The sequence below is a fragment of the Musca domestica genome, unplaced genomic scaffold (assembly GCF_030504385.1).
Source record: "Musca domestica strain aabys unplaced genomic scaffold, Musca_domestica.polishedcontigs.V.1.1 60, whole genome shotgun sequence".
NCBI classification, from domain to species: Eukaryota; Metazoa; Arthropoda; class Insecta; order Diptera; family Muscidae; genus Musca; species Musca domestica.
In genome coordinates, this window is record NW_026712364.1 from 4069495 (window position 1) to 4091844 (window position 22350).

Here is a 22350-nt window from a genome sequence, read left to right on the forward strand (position 1 = left end):
AATACCGGTCCAAATGGAGTGAATTTTGACATTTCCTACCTACCGAATTTAGTATAGAAATGGGTACTTTAAATTTGATAAAAATCGGTTCATATATAGCTCCCATATATATGTTTCATCCGATTTGGTGTTTAAGTCCACCCGACTTTTGAGATTTCCCTACTGTTTTTATACCCTCCACCATACTATGGAGGGTATATTAATTTTGTCATTCCGTTTGTAACTCCTCGAAATACTCATGTCAGACCCAACAAAGTATACATATTCTTGATCAGCGAAAAATTCTAAGACGATTTAGCCATGTCCGTCTGTCTGTCTATGTGTCTGTCTGTCTGTCTGTTGTAATCACGTTATCTTTCGAACAAATTGAGATAGAAGGCTAAAATTTTGCACACATGTATATTTTGCCAGTAGGCAGGTTAAGTTCGTAAATGGGCCATGTAGGTCCAAGTTATCATATAGCCCCCATATAACGGTACCTCCCGATATTCGGTATTTTGATGATTTTAGCGACATTATTCACCGGAATTGTTTCAAATTTGGCATTTGAAGTTCTTAAGGGATACTACAGCGTAAGACAGAAAATTATCTGTGCAGGTCTACGTCTTCGTGTAGCCCCCATATAACGGTACCCCCCGATATTCGGTATTTTGATGATTTTAGCGACATTATTTAGCGGAATGGTTCCAAATTTGGTATTCGAAGTTCGTAATAGATACTGCAGCATAAAACAGAAAATGGGCCATGTAGGTCCACGTCTTCATATAGCCCCCATATACCGTACCCCCCAATATTCGGCATTTTGATGATTTTAGCACATTATAAACAGATTTTTCTTCAAGTTTCGCATGTAAATATTGTAATAACTTATGAAAAAAGTTGCCTATGCAGGTCCACGTCGTCGTATAAGCATTCGGTATTTTTAAGGTTTTAACAGAATTCTTAACGGATTTTATTATTATTATTATGTTTTTTTTTTTTTTTTTTTTTTTTTGGAAATTGCCAAATTTGTACCAAATGGTGGAGGGTATTAAAAGTTCGGCCCAGCCGAACTTACATCTTTTTTACTTGTTTTTTTTTTTTGTACGGCAATAAAATGTGAAAGTTTTGGGAACTTCCTTATTTTATAGCATTCGTGTTGGGATTTAGTACCAGATTTTTAAAAAATTGTTTTTAAATCATAGGTTCTCCTTAATAGGTTTCTGACACCAACCCTCATCTTTACGTAGGAAATTCCCGACAAAAACCTAACAGATAACATTAAATCTCACATTAAGCCGAGACCTCATTTTTTTAGTTTGTGGTCATAATTTGAAAATAATGAAACTTCAAATTGCGCACACACATACACACATCTCCGTGTGAAGATGATGGACAGCAGAATGAAACATTTCATTATATCTGTAACTATCTGGTGGTGTTGGTTTATTTTTCACTTTTTTTTTCATTTTGATATCAAAATGTATGATTTTTGAACACGCATTTGAGCAAAACGTTTTTTCATATTCTTTGGTTTGGTTTTGTTCCGCATCATTTTGTTTTTCAAAACACAATACAATTTTGTAAAATTATCGCACTCGTAAAGAAAAAACCGCACTCTATTATGTTTATGTTTATCGTATAGAGGAATTATAGTGAATATATCTGTGTGTGTGTGTTTGCGGGTTATTTTTGCGCTACAATTTTTATCATTGTCTAAAACACGCAAATAAGTGATTTATAGTTTTTTGTTCTGCTTTTCCATAGCTGGCCGGACCAAGAACAATAACAACAGCCAAATCATTGAAAATTATCTTCATTTTTTACAAAAAAAAAAAAACATAAAAAAATTATTTCATTTTAATATCATTTTAATGCGTTTTTTTTTCTCACTCTTTATGGGGAGGAAAAATGGCCAGAAACTTTCTTGCACACCAAGTTTTTGTTGTGGCAGGAGGGAAGTAGTGAATTTTCCAGCCCCCCAACCTCCGATTGTTGTCTTCCCAGATATGATATGACCTCATTTTATTTGTTGAATTGGAAATTGTTGGTAGTTAGTAGTCGCAGTTTTTTTCGCTCTGCCATTGCAATTTGTTTAGCCATTATTTAAATAGAGAACATTATCATTATTTTTTTGTAGTTTTCGTTTTTTTCGCCATTTTTTTGGAAAGTGATATAAATTACTTTATGTGCAACTTGTTTCCTTTCCCCCCCATCTGCGCTGTTAAATTGTAGCAAGATTCTAGATTATTGGCATAACCAGTGAAAATAACCCAAATTCACTTAAGGCCATCAACATTTTCGCGTTACTGCATGGCATGCCATGCATTCCATCCAACCATCCTTTGCAAGGATATGGGGTATATAATGCAGGGAATTTATATACAATTGCCATTATGTTGGCGATATAAGTTTCTTGGCGTCATATTTGTGCAAAATGTCTATCCCATTTGGCTTTTAGCCACGGCTCATGCCAAACCTAAATAGGATTTTAGCCGCCAAATCCATGAAGAAGTCTTCAAATTTAAAATCAAACTATTTCGCAGAAAAAGGATATGATTAAAGAAAATTTTCAAATTGTCTAACACCATATAAGAAAACTGCTAATATGACCTGGATTATGTGCTAAGAGCAGAAAAAAGAACGATGGAAATAAGGCAGTGTTTTGGCAGTTAAAGATGAATTTTAAAAAGGAAAAAAATGAATTTGGGGCAAAATATTCCAATAATGCTTTTGAGAACATTCAATTTCATTACTTAATAAAATTATAAAAGAAAAATTATAAATAAATGTTATTTAGTCAGAAAGGCCTTAAATATTTATATAAATATCTCCAACTATTTATACCGAAACACAGTGATTCTGAAGCAAGACTTAACCGAAAAATGTGATATTTTTAAACCTGTTAGTGATTTCTGAGAATGTTTGGAAAAAAGAACTGGTTCTAAAAGTAAAGAAGCGACTTGATCGAAACCCGAGTCGTAGCGGCCGAAAAATGGCTCGTGAGCTGAACATTCGGCATATATTAAAACATGAGCTCGGGGTAAAGTCATTGAAAGTCCAAAAAGTGCAAAAACAGAAAGAAAATAGACTTTGCCGAAAGTGGTGAACTGCCGAATTTGGTTTTCTCCGCTCCGATGAGGAAACATTCGCTGTCCAGCAGTTTGTAAACAGACCAAGTGATCGTGTTTACTTGCCAAAGAGGTCAGCTGAAAACGTGCACTTTCGGTTGACCACCAGAACTCAAGCGCCAGCCATGGTGATGGCGTGGGCCCCCATAACAGCCGATAGTCGCTCTCCGCTCGTATTAAATGCCGAATATTATCGCGAAAATATTCTGTAGGGTTTATTAAAGCCTTGGCCACGCAAACATTTTGGCCACAGACCTTGGACATTCCAACCGCACTCAGCACCATCACACTCAGCACGCGCCACCAAAGAATGGTTACAAAATGAAGTTCTTCGCTTCATTTCCAGCGCTCAATGGCCACTAAAATCTCCCGATACCAATCCGTTTGACTATTGTGTCTGGAGTATTTTGTAAAGTATGGTTGTCACTAAAAAAACCCAAGTGTCGATCACCTCAAGCGAGCGCTTCGCCGGGAATGGACCGAGGTGACCAATTCGAACAAATCTAAAATTATTCTAAAATTTGATGCTATTACCGACATTTTTAGCTTTCATTCAATAAAATTTAAAAAAATAATGTAAAAATTATGGCGTTTGACTTTGTTGCAGTTTTTTACCTCACCTTAAAAAAGATTAAAAAAGATTACTTTGATAAATTACAAAATTTCATGGGATGTTTGTGCCCCAATGTTTTTTCCCCCTTCTCTGCTGACTTTTCCCCATTTTCCAGACAAAACATATTGCCTTGACTATTTGTTGTTTTCCTTAAATTATGCCGCTTTTCCCAAAATATATACCAAGGCAATATGTCCATTACCATGCCAAGATCTTTTCAGGGAACTACCAATCCGTTCAACCTTAACTAATATTGCCACTTGTCTCTAATTGGCAAAAAAAAGAATCTATTTTTGAAGCACCTTTTTTCTTGTCTCTTGCTCTCTATCTTTGAAGGATCCTTAGCAGCAGTATACATGTCTAGATAGAGCATTATTGATATGTATAAATTTCCACATAATTTTCATATGTTTTTCTCATCTTTATTTTTTTTTTTTTTTGTTAGTTTTGCAATTTTCATATATAATATAAATCTTCAAGCCACATACAAACACATATATACATTTATGTATATTGTAGCTAACAATAAGCTTTAGTATACTTGTGAATTTTGTATCCTTTTGCTGATGATACTTCTACAGTAAATTGACCAAACCACCACATAGACAGAGCAATTTCGTAAATAAAAAAAAAAAAACGACACACCCTGAACTCTGCAATTGCATGGATACAAGCTGGCATACATGTGTATGTATGTATTTTCTTTGTATAAAAAAATAAAATAAAATAAAAATAAATAAACCACCCTATACTGCATTCATTGGCTATTATAAAGCAAACAATTTATAACCCAATAAATTTATGGTGAATACAAATAAACAAGACTAACAAAAGCAGAGAGAACCACTACAGCTTCAAAACATCAAGAGAATTGCTGCAATACGTTCAATTGCATCGAGCAAGAAAGATACCTCAAAGAAAAATTCTTTGATCAGACTTCAATGCAATGGCGAAAATTTTCCAATGGTAGCAAAAAAAAAACTGAAAAAATACAAAATAAAAACCAGAGATCAATAACAGAAACAAATCTTTGATTGAAAATTCAATAAAAATTAATTTGCACTTGAAGTTCCGATAGAAATATCAACGTATTCATTTGGAATGAAATCAATTGGTTTGTGGTTTTCACAGAGAGAACAATTTAGATAGAAACGAATGTAGAATTGTTGAGGCCAAGGTACAGAAATTTGAGAAAAAATTGGAAAAATACTATGGAATTCACAATTTAGGAAGGGCTCCACCAGCTGATAAAAGTTTCCCAAAAGTTTCGGCAAAATGGCAAGTTCTGCATGTCAGAAACACAATAGGCCTAAATTTTTAATTTCCAGAAATTTTTCTCATTCTCGAAAATAGAGTGGTGGGGCTACAACAATTAATTGTCCTATTTGGGACAAATTTCTGTATCAAAATAAGAGCGGGAACCCCGCAATAACTTACATTAAGTAGAATCTTATATAAAGGCTATGTCAGAAAGTGAACCTGTATAGATTATTTTTGGTTAGTAGTGGTGTTCTAATATAGAGAGAGTTAAAAAAACCGCAACAAAATGAATGAAAGCATAAAATGTCGGAAAAGGCATCAAATTTTAGAATAAGTTTAGATTTGTTCGAATTGGTCACCTTTGGCACGAGTTATGGCCTTCCAACTGCTAATAAAACCATTACACGCTGCTCGAATGTTCCTCTGCGGTATTTTGGCCCATTCCCGGCGATGCCCTTGCTTGAGGTGATCGACACTTTGGTATTTTTTAGTGCCAACCTCGCTTTCCAAAATACTCCAGACACAATAGAGATTTTGGTGGCCATTGTGCGCAGGAAATGAAGCTAGTAACCTCATTTTGTAACCATTCTTGGGTGGCGCGAGCTGAGTGCGATGGTGCTGAGTCCTGTTGGAATGTCCAAGGTCTTCAGCCAAAATGTTTGCGTGCCCAAGGCTTTATCCTCAAGAATATTTTCGCGATAATATTCGCCATTTATTCTAATGCCACGGTCGATTAATACGAGCGGAGAGCGACCATCAGCTGACCTCCTTTTAATCTAATTTTTTTCTGTTGCGGCATAAGTTCTTGCACTTTTAGGAATTTCAACGGCTTTACTCCGAGCTCATTTTTCAATATTTGCCGAATGGAATACTGCGATATATTCATTTCACGAGCCATTTTTCGACCACTGCGACGCGGGTTTCGATCAAGTCGCTTCTTTACTTTTCGAGCCATTTCTGCTGATATTGCTGTTTTCTTCCGTATATTTCCTTGACGTCGGGGTTCGCTAACAGTATCACGGTAACGAGCGGTGCTAAGAGACATAACATATTTATTCACATTTAAATGCTGGAGTACTCTAACGATAGCCACTTGTGGGTTTCCAGCCAAATATAAAGAAATCACGCTATCACGCTTGAATTCCATCGCGAATAACTTTTTTTCTGGAAAATTCTCACCAGGAATAACCCATTTTTAATGGGCAATGCAAAAGTTCGTTTTTATCGATTACCTTATAATGCGTTAGTCGGTTTCTCTCTTCCTCTCTCTCTCTCTCTCTCTTCTACCTAATTATATAAGTTATCTGAAATTTCAAGGGAATGCTTTTCTCACATGGGAAACATACAACAAGTTTGTGGGAACATAATTTCCAGGCAATGCTTCATTTCACTGGATATTTATATGATTTCAGCTTAAAAAAAAGAAATTCAAGAATCGTTAACAAAAAATTCAATTCTTTTCAAGGCAATAATTCATCAGCGATAGGCAACATTTCGAACTGAACTTTTCGATCCGCCTAGGCCACGCACACAAAACAGGCCATAAATCTTGGGCAAAAACCTCAATGAAGCGAAAGCTAAAGTATTATAGCCACTAAATTCAAAGTTCGTTTTAAGAGAAGGGGAGCATTTATATTCCCCCCTCCACCTTCACTCTTAATTCAATATAAAGCGTTTGGCTTAGCAGTGAAATGATGCTGCAAACACCCACCCAAACACAATTCCCTAAAATGGTCGATATTTTTTTCCGAAGAAAGGAATTTCAGCTCATAATCACCAATTAGTAATAACGAAAGAAAAAAGACAAATATGCCAAAATGCACACACACACACACACAAAGGAAAACAGACGTTGAGAAAAAAGAAAGAAAGGAAAAAATATACTACGCAGTAGATTACACAATTTCCAAATACTCCCTTCCCTTAAACATTGATAAATGATTTGTAATAAATTTGTTGGAAATCGAAAATTGTATAAATTCCCGCTTTTGTAGCTTTCTCCGACTCTTTCTCCTTCTGTTCTGGTGTTCCCAGAATCGTTAGGCCAACAAATAACAGCAGGTTCTAGTCATTGGAGCTGGCCGCCTTTGCCTAGGCGAATGTCAGCCAGTAAAGTGACATTATCTAATTTTGTAAAATTTGAATACCTAAATGTCATGAAGCCATGGCATACCTTCTGCTCGCTTGCCCGCCACCTCCTCCACCTACTTTGGCAAGATTTCTGTGTAATGACACCAGAGAAGGGTATGTTATGTGTCGCCGTTGTCATTTGATGGTGTCAAGTATTTGCTGTTATATGGCGGCCATTTCCTTAGTTTGCCTTCGAGCAATTCAGGTACACTGGGGAGCGGGGGCATAGGGCAATGTAAGGAAGGGATTTTTTTACATATCTTTTTTACGTTTATTTTTGACTAAAAAGAGATTTATTTGCCTGAAATGAAAATAGAAACCCTTTGATGTTTTTCTGTTGTTTTCTTTTTTTTAAATCTAACAACCAGTCCTATACTATTTATGGGTAGTGTAGTTTTTTTTTCTTTAAAATTTAATAGCCTCAAATGCCCATCCCAATTTATATTTGTCAATGGTGGCATTTCTCTTTCTCATCAGGCCTATTTACGGAGTAGTTTTTCAGGCCATTTCATGTTAGCTGCCATGTACAAATACGCTCTCCAAAATGAAAAAAAAAAAAAATAGAAGACAAAAAATAGAAAACCGTCCCTTGTGCACAATTTTCGCCAATACGATATGGGCAACGAGAAAAAAAATTAAATAGAAATTGCCAATTCACTGAGACTTTTTTCAAATGCCAACTGGGAATAGCTTTCTATTTTAAAGAAAATTTAAATGCCACAGTATTGGTGAGTTGGAAAATTTGTCATTGGTCGCTGGTGTCGATTTGGAAATTGATTTCGATTTGCCAAAGTCTTGGGCCTATTACAAATTAGCCAATTATATTTTAAGAAATAAGAAATATGGCCTCTTGGGAAGGTTTGCTCGGGCGAAATGTAATTGAAAACGATACAAAATTGGATAATGGAAACAAAAAAATATTTCAATATTTCAAAAAGAGTGCCCAAAAATTTAAGAAGCTAATGTCACAGCTTTCGACACGTTTTTGTCACAATTTGTTGGAATTTTTGTTTCCACTTTGTCTTCTTCCCCACTCCACCTCCCCTCTCTCCCTGCGGCCTTATAATTATCTAGGAGTTTCTGTTAATAAACACAAATATCTCAAAACATAAAAATCTAATTTGTTTTCTTGATCTAATGACAAATTCATGTTCTAGCCAAGCATAACAACGCCGAGGCTCAAAACTCAAGCGAAGAAACAAAGGGAAAAAGAGAATATTTCTTGGGCCATAACAAGAATTCCATTTGTATTTTAACCATTAGATAAGTACCATTAAGAGGGGTATTATGTATGTGTGTGAGTGCGAGTGTTTGTTTCTTATCAAATACAACCATGGTTTATAGACACTTTAACGATTTTAAGATGCTTAAACGCTAAAGCGAGTTGTTTTTTGTTGTCTTTGGCTGCTGATAAGCTTAACATGGAGTTTGTTAAGATCTGTGAAAAACAAATTAGATAAGTAACCTTTTACAAATACGGAAAGAAAAAGAAAACCAAGTTAAAGTCAGGATTCTGGTAGCCATGGTATGTGTCAATGACAATAAAATACACAGAACTTCAATTATTTTTTTTGAAAAACATTCTTTTTGATAAACCACAATTTGTCGTGATTTGTATTGCAGCCATAAATTTTGGGAATATTTAAAATGATAAAAAATTCTTTCATTGGCTGTTTTACAGCTTGACAATTATTAAATAACAGATGACGTCAGAGTCATGTGTTAAGTAACCTTTTCCACATTTAAATACAATTTTTAGAGCACGATTTTAGGAACTCACCTTAATTTTTTCAAGACTTCATACATCGTATTAAATTCTCAGACTTTCAAGGTATAATATTATAATTATTGAAGTTTTTCCTTTTTCGGAAAGAATAATAGGGAACATTATTAAATTTTACACTATAAAGTCTTCAAAATCTTTCGTATTGAAGTTTAATGAGGAGAATATTAGCAAACCATTGCCCAATGGACCCACATCAATTTTTATGGATATGTAAACCCATATACACCAACAGGGCCATTCATATTAAATTTCAGGATTTTATCTCTACCTGTACACCCAAAATCAAATATAGCACTTTTCGTGCAATTATAATACACATTTCCGAAACCAACTCCATATCTCAATACCAAATATCAACACAGATCAAAATATCACATTTCAGGATTTTGGCTCTATTCCTTCACTCAATACGAGAATTTAGTATCACTAAGTACTTTTCGAACAATTATAGTACACATTTCCAAAACCACTTCAATTCCAGATATCAACAGAGACCTCGATATCAAATTTAAGGATTTCATACCTATCCCTTCATATGATAAAAAATGATACCAAATTTAGTACAATTTAGCACCCTTCGTACAACTCTAGTACACATTTCCAAAGTCACCTCTTAATTCCAGATAGCAACAGAAACCTCAACATCATAGTTGAGGATTCTAACCCTATCCCTACCCAATACCAGATTTAGTATTATTTAGTACTTTTCGCACACATTTATGCCTTTGCAACCACCGCAAATCCACCATCAGTAATCTAAAAACCAAATTTCGGAATTTTATTTGTATCACTTCACCCAATACCAAATATGTATAGTACCATTCTGTATCTTTCGCACAAATATAGTACACAAACCACCTCCATATGTCCGGACAACACATAAACAATGATCCTAATACCGGATTTCAGATTTCATGCACCCAATACCAAATTGTATCAAATATAGGACTATTTAGTTCTTTTCTTGCACTTGTAGTACACATTTCGAAAACCACGACCATATCTCAATCCCATATACCAGTAGAGACCTCAATATCAAATATCAGAATTTTATCTCTGCCCCTTCATCCAATGCCAAGTACAGTACCATTCAGCACTTTTCGATCTATTATAGTACATATTTCCGAAACCTCCTCCATATGACGAGGCTACACATGAACAGCGATCCTAATACAAAATTTCAGATTTCAAGCAATATTTGTTCAGCCAATACCAAATTGTACCAAGTTTAGTGCTCTTCGCGCACTTGTAGTACACATTTTCAAAACCACCGCTTTATAACAATCCTTATCACCAACCGGACCCCAATAAAAAGTTCCGATATTCCAGCTTTATCCATTCACTCTAAGCCAAACTGTTTCTAATTTAGTACCATTTAGTATTGTGCGCACACTTATTAGGCATTTTTAAAATCACCTACAAATTTTACTCATACTTTCCCAACCAAATGGTAGTATTTCAGAAGTTTATTACCATTTTAAACCTATTCACATCCAAGCTCACAAAAACCATTTAGTACATCTATTCTGCTCTCTGTTAGTGACTATCTTTCCATATTTCACAATTCAAGCTCCATTGGTTTGTCATGATTCCAAATTGTATCAACAAAAGTCAAACGGCATAATTTTTACATTTTTTTAAACTTTATTGAATGAAAGCAAAAAATGTCGGAAATAGCATCAAATTTAAGAATAAATTTAGATTTGTTTGAATTGGTCACCTTTGGCACGAATTATGGCCTTCAAACGGCCATTTTCAGCTGACCTCTTTGGCGAGTAAACAATATCGTTTTGTTTGTTTACAAACTGCTGGATAACGAATGTTTTCTCATCGGAGAAAACCAAATTCGGCAGTGCAGCACTTTCGGCCAAGCAAATCAACTCTTTAGCTCTTTTGAGTCTATTTTCTTTCTGTTGCGGTGTAAGTTCTTGCACTTTTTGGAATGTCAATGGCTTTACCCCGAGCTCATTTTTCAATATTTGCCGAATGGAATATTGCGGTATATTCAGCTCATGACGCATTTTCGGCCACTACAACGCAGGATCAAGTTGCTCCTTTATTTTTCGAATCATTTCTGCTGATGTTGTTGTTTTTATCCATCCACTTCCGTTCAAACTTTAAGAATCGGTTCGTCAAAACTCTAATTTGTATCGAATTTAGTACCATATAGTTCCATATTGTAAAGATAAGTACGATTTCCCAAAACCTCCCTCTAACCTAATCATACACTCCAGCAGTAATCTTAGTTCCAAATTTCAGGATTTCAGCTCTATCGGTTCACATAAATCCAAATTGAACCAAATTTAGTACATTTTAGAAAATATTAAAAAAATATTAAATAAATAAAATATTAAATATTTAAAAAATATATTAAAAAAATCCAAAAAATTTCCAATTTCTACCGGTTCACCCAAAATTTAAATTGTACCGAATTTAGTACTATTTATCTCTCATAAGTACGAATTTCCAAAACTACCTACATACCTAAGTCCTACAATGCAAAGCAATCATATTTCCAATTTTGCTCGTTTTTAAATAAGAACAGAATTCGTTGTTTGAGTTATAAGTAGGTTTGTGTATTTTATTTTTTCACGAAGCAAGGTTAACTCGCAAGAGATTTCATAAAAATTAAAAGAATGGAGCACTTGCATTAGCTAGTATGTTTTGCTCACGAGTAAAAATTATCGACTCTGAGATATTAGTTTTTCGTTCATCATGGGGGAAATTGTTGTTCTCAGAGAGTAAATCCAAATTCTAAATGGATTTTAAGATATGATCCTCAGAAACGATAACTGTGCCGATTATCTTTTGATCAAACACATTTGCAGTCTTTATGCACACATTTCCCTTTAGAAGTAAATCTAATTTTTTTCATAACTCCAGGCGTATTTTTCCCAGACGTTTTTCTAAGATTTGCAGCAAAGAAAACACCACAATTATGCAAAAATAAACCTGTCGTTAGCCTACGGCCATATAAACTCATAAATTCAAAGTATTTATATTTTTTTATTATTGCTAACTGTCGATTTATTTCCAGAGCTCTGCTGCTGGTTACAGAAATTCCTTTTTTCTTATCTATTGCCACAAAGGTAAAACTGTATCCTTGGAAACCTGAAACATATGTATGTATTTCATGTAAAAAAAGAGATACACACATATTTTGTTGATTTAATATATTCATGACTATATTATCTCTGTTTAGTAAGTCTGCTGCTGCCTACCTGCCTTACCTTTATTACATTTGAAGTTTTAGGCAAATATTTGTTACATATTTTATTTTTACTTCATTGTTGTCGGTTTGTTTTTTTCTTTTTGTTGCTTTTTTGTTGAGCTGAGCTGAGAAGCTCTTCTATTATTGTTGTTTGCCTCAAGTAATGTAATCTTTTGCAGCTGTAATCGGCTTATATTATGGCGGGAACCCTTTAGACATCGTTTGTCCTTTATAATCTATAATAAATTCTTTGAGTGGATTAAATATACACATGCATGAATATAGCAAATGTGTGTGTGTGAAAGTACATATTTTACTTTTGGGTTTATTTTTTTAAAGACACCAGATTATGGGATTTATAAGTAATATGTTTTGGGGATAGATTAACAAAGGATATATATTGATTATTTTCTAAGAAAGTTAGGAAGTTGCAAATTTAATTTTGTAAAGGAGTTAAAATTTTGAAATGAAATACACCATCACAAAACGGAAATATTTTAACTGCATGAGTCACACATTTTCAAAATCGCCTTGATAATCAAATTTTAAGCTTCCAATAATTCCAATTATGTTGTTCTTTTGCATTTCTTAAATATTTCTGGCAATCCTCCCTTCTTAATTGCATTTTTTTAATGTCCCTCCCTATTTTTCTGTCTGTCCCACTCTCTCTTCCTCCTACCGTATTTTTGTTCATAATTGCTGGCTCCCCTATAATTTCATTTTCCTTTAATTTTTTTCTTTGCTTTTTGGAGAACAATAATTGCCCCCATATTTGATTTATGCTTTATAAGATATTTCACCCTGGCTGCTGCTGCTGTTGTTGGTTTTCAGGTTTTCGATTGTGAGGTATGATGATCACACAACAAACCTGCACCAGATAATTCAGCAAAATTGCCCCCAAAGCCTTTTGTAATCACATTTGTGGATAATCGTTTACCCAAAATAAGAGATTAAACAACAGACACAATGGAGCAATGGAAAAAATGCCAGTTTTTTTTCGTTTCACAATTCAGAAAGGCATTCCTTTTTTTTGTTGAAATATTCATTTTCTCTCTCTCTCTCTCTCTCTCTCTCTCTCTCTCTTTTAATTCGCATTGTTGTAACTCCAACCATAATGGCCTTGTATCGTTACGAATTTTTGTGCATTGCTACATCTGGGCAATACTTATTGATAAAAATGTATCTGCGACGATGTGCCACACGCACACACACACGCACAAAAATACAAACGAAATGTGTTTATTATTGTGGATTGGGAATCTCCTGTCTCCTCCTCATTCCTGCTGCTGTATTGTTTTTCATTTCTTTTGTTGATTGTCTGTTTATGGTATTTATCTGCTTAATTTGTATTTATATTTTTTTGGACTTTTTTTTAAAGGCATTCCGAAAATTGGAAAAGTTATTCAGAATATTCCTGTGCACATGGGGGCTATGTAACTCGACTTTCGATGCGCCCTCTATTATAGAACAGTCGAGATTTGGTATAAAAATCGTTTTATGCTAATTAAAAAAATGCAATATCGGTATTCCAAAATCAGTTTCTAATTAAGAAAATATCATAAAATCGATTTTGGTCGACTTAGGTCGGGTTAGGACGTAAAAGTCGGAAATCGAATACCAATTGATTAGAAAAAAGTAATAGATCGAAAAATCCACTTTCTTTTTAGGTTTAAAATCAGAAATTTGAGTCAAATTTTACTATCCAATGCGTGTGCATAGTGGGTTTCAAAAGTCTGGCTCATTATGGCGCCCAACTGAAACCAACAAATTTTAGAGTATATAACCATATATATTTCGAAAGTTGGCATTGAAAATATCTATCGTAGTAATCGACACTATCGAATATATTTGAAAAAAAAAAAAAACAAGTTAAGAAGCAGTAAGTTGGGCCGGGCCGAACCTCCGCCATTTGGAATGAATTTGGAAATTTTCACAAAATAAAATTCTTAAAATATTCTGCTTAAATTTTAAAAATACCGAATATAGCCGTTTTTTGGGGTCTATACGACATCGACCTACATAGGCATTGTATGTCAGAAGCCATTGCAATCTTCAAATTCGATAACTTGATATAAACGGAGAATAATGTAGCTAAAATCATCATAATACCGAATATAGGGAGGTACCGTTATATCGGAGCTGTGTGAAGACCTGTACCAGCATAGACAATTTTCTGTCATAGGCTGTAGCATCCATTACGAAGTTCAAATACGACATCTGAAACAATTCCGGTGAACAATGACGATAAAAGCATCAAAATACCGAATATAGGGATGCACCGTTATATGGGGGCTATACGAAGACGTGGACCTGCACAGACAATTTTCTGTCTTAGGCTGTACTATCCCTTTGGAACTTCAAATATAAAATTTGAAATAATTCCGGTGAATAATTTCGCTAAAATCATCAAAATACCGAATATCGGGAGGTACCGTTATTTGTTGGCTATATGAAGACGTGCATCTGCACAGACAATTTTCTGTCTTAGGCTGTAGTATCCCTTTCGGACTTCAAATACCAAATTTGAAATAATTCCGGTAAATAAAGTCGCTAAAATGATCAAATACCGAATATCGGGAGGTACCGTTATATGGGGGCTATACAAAGACGTGGACCTGCACAGTCAATTTTCTGTCTTAGGCTGTACTATCCCTTTGGAACTTCAAATATCAAATTTGAAACAATTCCGATGACTAATGTCGCTAAAATCATCAAAATACCGAATAAAGGGAGGAACAGTTATATGGGGGTTATTCGAAAACGTGGACCTGCACAGACGATTTTTTGTCATAGGCTGTAGTATCCACTACGAACTCCAAGTTTGAAATAATTCCGTTGCAAAATGTAGCTAAAATCATTAAAATACCGAATATCGGGAGGTACCGTTATATGGGGGCTATACGAAGACGTGGACCTACATGGCCCATTTACGAACTTAACCTGCCGTCTGTTAAAAAAACATGTGTGCAAAATGTTAACCTTCTATCTCAATTCCTTTGAAAGATTATGTGATTACAACAGACAGACAGACGGACATCGCTAACCGACTTAGAATTTTAGTCTAATCAAGAATATATATACCTTGTTGGGTCTGACATGTGTATTTTAAAAAAAGACATTTTATTATCCTTTAATAGAATTGTATTATCCTTATCCTTTTGCCAATTAACCATTTTTAAAGATGTGTAAATACAGATTTTTTTGGAAAATATCAATAGATAGAAACTTATTTAAAATCAAAGCTTTTAATGACCTTCATTTGGGAGAAGTTTATTTGGAATGCCTCCTTCGCCCAGAAAGGTTTTTGATGATTTTCTACCCAAAGACGTTTTTTTAGAGCGTCATCTTTCTTAAAGGAGTTATTTATAAGATCTTCTCTCCCAAGTAGATATACTTATTTCTCTTTTCTTCTCTCTTATGCCCTTGAAGCCTTAATAATTCTTTAATATTGTTTTAAACTCTTCTGCTCTTCTTTTCAAAATATTTTTTCAAACTATTGGCCTCTGGACAGTTGCAACAAAGCAATTTTCACTGTCATAACTTTCGCCTATTTTTTTTTCCTTTTTTTTTGCCTCAGCTATTTTTGTACAAGTGATGACGCAAAACGCTTAGAATGCTAGTAACACAACAATAAATGCAATTCAAAAAGTCAGCAAACAACAAAGTCTTTAAACAACGTTTTTTTTTTCTTAGCTTAGTTTTTATTCGTTTTCCCTTTACTTCCTTGTTACTATGGCTGATGGCTAGCCGCAGACTTCATGGCAAGCTGGAGAGAAAAAAAAGGAAAATATAAAATTTATAGAATTCAGTTTTTTTTTTATTCCATTTCTCACCACACATTTCAATACAAATAAAAGGCGAAGAGAAAAACCAAAAAAAAGAAGAAGATTTGGTTTGGCAAAACTAACTCATCTTTCATGCGAACTCATATAATACCGCTTTGGCCTTACCAGTCGCTTCGTTCAAAAGCAAAGTCCGTTTGGCTGGCAGGAAGCTAGGAGTATGGCAAACAAATGGTTAACAGAAAAAATTGCAATTTCCGCACAGACGCACACATTTTCCGGACGAAACGACGAAATGAAAGTTAAAAAATTTCTCCACATAATGCTGGCTGGCAAGAAGTGAAGAAGAGGACGACGTAGCGATGACGAAATAAAACTAAAATAGTATTTGCTCTGGTCCTTGGATGGTATGTTTTTCTTTGCCTTTCGACCAACTAGTTTAAAGCGTCTACTTTTTAAACGAAAATTCAATTCCCCAAATAGAATTTCAACAATGCGAAAAAAGAACAAATTTCCAAGAGAATTTCCGTTGAGCAGAAGAAGCAAAATAAAAAAGCTCCAACAAGAACTCATTGTTGGTGAATTGAATGAATGAAAATTGGAATTTGCCAAAAACTGAAATGGCAAAAAAAAAAAAAACACACACAAAATGGAACTTTCGTTTTTCTTCATTCTCATCATCCACCATGGAACCTTAAGGATCTCTCTAACTCCAAATAAAAGCCATGACTTGACTTTCACAATACGACAAATAATATTCATAGGTATGATGAGGATGATGCTGATGATGCTGATAACTGCATATAATTCGTTATTGGATTCACTCTATGAAAACAATGAGATGAAAACAAAGGAAAATTTCAAGTTTTCTTTTACCCAAACTTCTTTTCTTTTGTTGCACATAACTGCCAATGCAGTTTTTTTCTCTCTGATTTTCCATTGCTTGAAAATTGGCCATTTTTATTCATTCATCCATCTATGGCAGAATGCAAGAGAAAAAACCCAAACTTTTAAAGACAAAAGTTTTTCCATGAATTTTCGATAACTACTTTATCAGCGGGGGTTTTCTTTTGTTTAATTTAAACAAATTTTAAAGAAAGCACAGTTGTTCAAGGAAAAATCATGAAATTTTTGTAGATAAATGAAATTTAATTTTATTTTATATTTAAGATTGAGGAAATGGGAGAACGCAGGATGAAATAAGGATAAAGGTCCAAAATATCAAAAGTCTATATTATTGAGTGATAAAAATAAATATTTATTCTTAAATTTTTATTACTTTCTAATCAAATTTTCTAACAATTTAAATTTTCTTATTGTTTTTTCAGGTAAGTGTCCTCGAAAGCTAAAAATCTTCATTCTGAACACACCGCTGAGTAAGTAAAACTAGAATATGTAGCTATTCCTTTCTTCTCTCAGGCGATTATTATAAAGGCATCCTTTCCATACAAAAGCCATGTTCTTTAGAACTTTTCAATGTTTGCTTTCATCAAAGGCTTTCTTCCGAACGTCTAGAAAGGCTTCCTAAAAGGTGCCTTTCATAGAAGACCATTGGGAAGAACTTTTTCCATAGAACAATTTTTTCATACTCTTGGAGAGATTTCTTTTATTAGAGACTTTTTGAAGGGTTTAGTCTATGGAAGACCTTTTTAAGGTTTTCTTCTATAGAAGACTGTTAGTCCCTTCAAAAATTATGTCCTTAACATCCTCTGAAAAGGGTTTAAGATCTTCTTCGGTAGAACTTTTCAATGTCTTCTTTCATCAAAGGCATTCTTCCGGAAAAAAAACTTCCGGAAAGGCCTCTTAAACTGTCCCTTTCATAGAAGATCCTTTGGAAAATTTTTTTCCATAGACTTTTAATATTAAGAATCTTAGAAGGGTTTCTTCTATTTTTGAAGGACCTCTTCCATGAAAGAATTTTTGGAAGGGGATATTCTGTGGAAGACTGTTAAAATTTTTTTCTCTATGGAAGACCTTTCCATCTTCCATCATCGATGAGATATTTGAAAGTCCTCTTGTATGGAAGGATTTGCAGTAATCTGCTTCTATTGAGAACTTTTTTAGAGGTCTTCATAGATTGGTTATCAGTCTTCTTCTCATGGAAAATCTTCATAAAGGTCATCTTTCCAATAAAAATCTTTAAAATCTGTGGAAAAATCTACTTCAATAGAAGTTTTTTAAGGCTTTTTTCCATATACCTTTAAATGTTTAATGTCTTCCTTCATCGAAGGTCTTTTAAAACTTTTTTTCATAACCTCTGAAAAGGCTTGATTCCATAAAATAGCTTTTGGACGATTTTTATTTTTCATAGAATACCTTCGAAAGATCTTCTGTTGACTATGGAAAATATTTCCACTTTTATACCCTCCACCATACATAGTCCGTTTGTAACTCATCGAAATAATCATTTTAGAACCAACAAAATATATATATTCTTGATCAGCGTAAAATTCTAAGACGATTTAGCCCTGTCCGTCCGTTTGTCCGTCTGATGTAATCACGCTACAGGCTAAACGAATTAAGATAGAAAGCTAACATTTTGCCCAGATCTCTCTTTTGTCTGCAGGCAGGTCAAGTTCGAAGATGGGCTATATCGGATATCGTATAACCCCCATATAACGGTACCTCCGATATCCGGTATTTTGATGATTTCAGCCACATTTTCTAATGGAATTGTATAAAGATCCATACGAGAAGTTCCTTTTGGGCACTTTACCCCCTGAAAGAGAATTGTCTATATAGGTCCACGATATCGTATATCCCCCATATAACGCCACCCCCGATATTCGGTATTTCGATGATTTCAGGTATATTTTTCAATGGAATTGTCTGAAATTCTACACAAGAAGTTCTTTGTAAGTACTTTATCCCTTGGCTGAGAATTATCTATACATGTCCACGATATCGTATAGCCCCCATATAACCGTATCCCCCGATATTTGAGATCCTCGGAAGATATTTGCAGAGGATATTTCCATGAAGAACTCTGGAAGGGGCTTCTTATACAGAAGATTTTTTAAAGTCTACCTCCACAGATAACTTTTAAGAAGACCTTCTTTCACAGAGGACGTGGGAACATCTTCCATAGAGGGCTTCCATAAGTGACCTTCTGTAAGGTCTCCTTCCTTAAATATCCTCTGGAAGAACTATTTTCATAGACTACATTTGATAAGGCCTTCTTTAAATTGAAGACTCATGGAAGGGCTTGCTCTATTAAAGACCATTTCAAAGATCTGTTCACCCTTTGAGGAGTATTTTTGGACACCTTTTCTTTAAAATACCTCTTTCGAAATGCCTTCTTCCAAAGAACCACTTGTGATTGGTGGTTGGTTTCAATAGTAGAAATTGTAAAGGTCTGCCATTTTAATATATTGCTTAAAGTCAACCTCCGAAATGTTTGCTTATTTTCGAGTAGGGGAAAAATACGCTCAAAATCAAGTAAACCCCACTCTAATGGTTTAAACAAGCGTAACTCGCGAGCTCGTACAAATAAAAAACAAAAGTCAAAATCGAGTGAAAAACTCCAAATCTGAGATCTGCTTCAAATATACCCAGATATGGTCCAACAGTTGTTTCTTTAAAAATACTTTCTCTTTTTCGAGTGGAGGTAAAATATGCTCAAAATCAAGCAGACCCCAATCTAATTGTTCAAACAGAAGTAACTCGCGAACGCTCCTACAAAAAATAAAAACGACTGAATCGAGTACAAATGACCAAGTCTGGTATCTGCTTCAAATGTAGCCAGATATGACCCAGCAGTATTTTTATACCGTACACCACAAGGTAGTCAGGGTATTATGTCTTTGTGCATTTGTTTGTAACAGCAAAAGGAAACGAGATAGACCCATAGTTCCTTTTGATGATCTGCGTATAATCACATTCTGAGTCGATTTATGCATGTCCGTCCGTCCGTCTGTTCATGTATTTTTGTAAACAAAGCATTTATTGCCCTATCCAGATGAAATTTGGCCCAAGGACGAACCCTATTGAAATTAGAGCTAATCGGTAAAATTTAGATATAGCTTCCATATATATCTTCGTCCGATTTACGTGTTATTGTGCACCAAACGTGTAATATAAGTCCCAATAGTATGGAATTTAGCACATACAACCAAATTAGGCCTGAAAATAAGTATGCCAAATTTGATCGAAATCGGTTCAGATATAGCTATAGCTCCCATATATATTGTTCATCCGATTTGTAATTTTTTCCTCCGCAGCCGTAATATGTACTCTGTAACAACAATATTTGGGGAAATATATCTAATGCAGCTCAGAATCACCTTTACAAAATTTTATCGAGATCGGTTCCGATTTGGATATAGCTCCCATATATAACTTCGTCCGATTTACCTTTTATTGTGCACCAAACTTCTAATATTTGCCCAAATGGGATGGAATTTGGCACATGCAACCGAATTGAGTCTAGAAGCTAGTATGTCAAATTTGGTGTCGGTTCAGATATAGCTATAGCTCCCATATATACTGTACATCCGATTATATTTGTTATCCACAGCCGCAATATGCACTCCGTAACAACGATATTCAGGGAAATATGTCAATAGCTCCCATATATATCTTTATCCGATTTCAAATTAATTGTGCACCAAATGGGCAATACAAGTCCGACTTTAAAAGATACAAATGCTTCGGCATATTTAGTCCTTTGAACTTATATGATTATAATCATAGCGTGTATGATTGAATTCTCCCATAAAAACTTTTAATTGTTATGCTGAGCTCTACTAAATTAGCCAAGTGGTGTAGGGTATCATAAATTCGGTGGCGCCCGACTTTAAGACATTCTTTTACTGTTTTTTTTTTTTTTTTTTTTTTTTGGAAAATCCAAAAATCGGCATCTACCTTCAAAATGTTTCACCATCTGCTCGAATTCGTGTTGCAACACTCCCATGCGAGAAAACTTTGCTCTTTTTCGCGTGGGGGCAAAATACGCTCAAAATCAAGCAGACCCCACTCTAATGTTTGAAAAAAGCGTAAGTCCCAGGCCCTTACACATAAAACCAATTCAGTGCAAAAGACCACGTCTGAGATTTTCTTAAAATATACCTAGGTACGGTCTAACAGTTTTTCCTTTAACAATTCTAGACACTCCCACTTTATTTTTCGATATCACTCGAATATGAGCGAAAACTTCTCTTTTTTGAGTGAAGAGGGGAATATAGAGCAAGAACATTTTTTTAAGTGAGGGTAAAATACGCTCAAAATCTAGCAGACCCCTCCTAATGGTTCAAACCAAATCTCAGATCTGCTTCAAATATACCCAGGTATGGTGTAACAGTTTTATTTTTAATTTCCAAACATTTTTCATTTTTCCTAACCATTTATAGAAGGTGTTTCAGCTTGGATTTTTTTCCTTTCCCACGAAGTTATCGGGACCTTTTTTTAACAGAAACCCTTTAAAAAGTTCCTCTTTCCTCAATATTTGTATTATTCTGAATTGTTTATTTAATTGAAAAAAAAATTGTTATGACATTTCCATTAAATTTCAATTAACAATGTTTGTCCAACATCAAAAAGATTATCTCCTTAACACCTAAGATTATTTAGAATGTCAATAAAACTTGAAAGTGTTAAAAATTCAAATCTATCACAAACTGACACATATGTAAAGATTATGACTTGGGAAAATATTTGACAGCTCATAAATAAAATATCGAACCAATCAATTTCCATTCCTTACGTAATTAATTGTTTACTCTAGAATTCACTTTCTCTCTCCCTTTCCACTACATCTGTTTACCCAAAACAAACTTCATTTTATGACATTTCTATTGAAAACATATGGAACCAAATCTCAAATTTTTGTGGCTCATCATTCATGTTGTTTGTCAAAAATTGAGTGTGCGTGTGTCTGTCAGATACAGATACTGGAGTAAAATAAATAGTTTTCCTTTCTCCTCCACCTCCTACAACACCTCCTAAATTTGTATGCATTTGTTTGCCTGGAATTACCCACAAGGTTTGAGTGGTGCAAGGGGAATATAATTTTTATTTTTACTACAAATTTTTATGTCTTTGTTAATAGTGATTGTTTTTAATGTTTTTTCTCCGTCAACGTCGTCTCCGTTGCCTTTGTATACTTTTACTTTCCTTGTCAGCTGCTGCTTTGTCTTTTGAGAGTTTGGGTTCTGGATTGCATATTGCATGAAGTTATGAAGTAGACTACATCATAGCCTAGACAATCTTGGTGTCTGGCTGCCAGTTTCCTTGCTAACCGCCAGTCATGATAAATCTCAGAAGAAGAAGGAGGTGGAAAAAAAACTTTGTCATTGTCATTTTATGAAGTGCTAAGTGCTCCACAGGAATAATAAATACTCGAGGTATCTATAGAATGTCATTAATGAATCTTGGTTCGAGATGAAACTGCATGTGTAAGACACACTCATACACATACAAATACATATGGGTATTCATAAAAAGACTGGCTCCCAATGGCA

The 22350-nt window shown here is 34.5% G+C and overlaps 1 protein-coding gene across 4 annotated transcripts in view; it reads left to right on the plus strand.

Moving 5' to 3' along the window:
• The window catches only part of LOC101894875 (teneurin-a), a 568898-nt gene that overhangs the window by 121547 nt on the left and 425001 nt on the right, over positions 1 to 22350 (plus strand). The gene's annotated exons all lie outside the window — the stretch shown is intronic.